We start from the raw sequence: 1995 nt of genomic DNA on the forward strand, positions 1-1995 counted from the left end.
GCCATCGGGGGACCTCGCGAGTGGGTAAATAAAAGATGGAGCATTTCTCCCCCTCTTTCCTTCGCTGGTTAATAGGGCAGCCCCCGCTGATCAAAAGAACATTAGCTTTGATTAATCAATCAATGCCCTGGCGGCCCGCTCCTTCCTGTCAATGATTGGGGCCGCCAGCTAGCACACCGAATGGAGGTTAGACCCCCCCTTACAGTGCGGCAAACATCCGGCTGCCGTTCTCACGCTGTGATGCCAGCCGAAATCCCCCACAATCGATCTTTAGTCCCTTTTACGGCTTAAATTTGTGAACCCTTTCCTTCTAATGACTCTGTTTGAGGTGTATTCGTTTTACCACAGCAGACTTCATCCTGTCTGTGCTTCCTCGTTTGAAGTCATTTGAAGTTTTATTGCTGCTATAGAGGTGAAGTTTAGTGCGAATAACAAGCAAAACATTACAGAATATTTAGAGTGATGCCAACTTTTGCAGTTTATAGAAATGTTCACTTTATTTTATAAAAGTGGCAGTCCATCAGTGATGCCTTTGAGTTGATTTGCTAATTGAAAATATTAAAAAATACCATTTATTGGTAAAGTGGTCTGCCAACCTGAGAAAGGTTCTTTATATAACAGTTTTATATTACATTGTTATGCCAGTATATGACACCAGGTGTGTCTTTATGAGTGATTCATTGACTTATTCACTCAACCAATTCATTAGAAAATACTGACTCACTCCTAAATGAAACAAATAACTGTATTTATGAGTGAGACATTGACTTATTCACTCAACCAATTCATTAGAAAACACTGATTTATTCCAAAATGAAACAACTATTTATGAGTGAGTCATTGACTTATTCACTCAACCAATTCATTAGAAAAAAACTGATTCATTCCAAAATGAAACAAAAAACTTTATTTATGAGGGAGTCATCGACTCATTCAGTCAACCAATATGTTAGAAAACACTGATTCATTCCAGAACATGAAACACTGTGCTGTTGCAATGGATCTGCTTTGCTTTCATGGTTAACTTTTTAATTTGTGAAGCAAAACTACAGTAAATATCGTGTCTAAAATCTAACTTAGTCTTAACTTATTGCTTTTATACAAAGTTCAGTTAACAAGATCATATTCGCAATTGTATTGAATATGAGCATAGTTGCTCCGCCTAGGGCGGTTGAACTTATGTACTTATGTAAGGGAATATACATAATATTTACACAAATCTTTGAACAGTTAAACACATACATAGCAGTTTTTATAAGTAAGATGAGCTAGTCAACATTATGACCAACCTTAAAGATCTTTCATGTGTTTCACAACAAACCTCATGGTTTCCATTCGAATGGACTGCTATGCTCGGCAAATGCAAATGTAATTTCATATGACAAGGAAAGTAAACTTTCTTTCCGGAGTTGTGTGTGTAGGGGGGGCTCCCAGTGGGGGACGGAGCGCTGAAGAAGCCCTGTTCCAATTCTGTCATTGTCAAAGTTTGACTTAATAAGCGATTGTTCACGCGCCTTTGTTGAGTGATACAACACAAGAGCAGAGTCCCAATTCCTCACTGTTAATTTTTTGTTGTTTAAAGGGAAAAACACAAGATGTCTATTCCTTTAAGGGCTGCTTGGCAGTGCTTATGCTAAGTAATATAACAAACCTGTCGTGATGTCTGTTTGAGCACCTTTTATCTTTCCAAATCCACAGGAGGGCTCTACCTTTGCCATGTCGGAGAGAAGTGGCATCTCTGAATTAATTTAAGTAGCCCTTTTTTGAAAGCCCAGACAAGTTAAGAGAATTCACATCTAAGATCAAAACTGTGCTGTTGCAGTGCCACTAGAGTAAGTATTGGCTCTTTTGCTTTCTATGTTGCGATCAAGTGCTTTTTTTGTGGTTAAAAGGTTGTGCTAGCTTTTCCTAGCATTTAACTATAAAGTTGAGTGTGTCTACATGTTTACTGCCAGGTGTGTGTGTGTGTGTGTGTGTGTGTGTGTGTGTGTAAAC

Source organism: Sinocyclocheilus anshuiensis, unplaced genomic scaffold (genome assembly GCF_001515605.1).
Source record: "Sinocyclocheilus anshuiensis isolate Anshui unplaced genomic scaffold, SAMN03320099.WGS_v1.1 scaffold916, whole genome shotgun sequence".
Taxonomy (NCBI): domain Eukaryota; kingdom Metazoa; phylum Chordata; class Actinopteri; order Cypriniformes; family Cyprinidae; genus Sinocyclocheilus; species Sinocyclocheilus anshuiensis.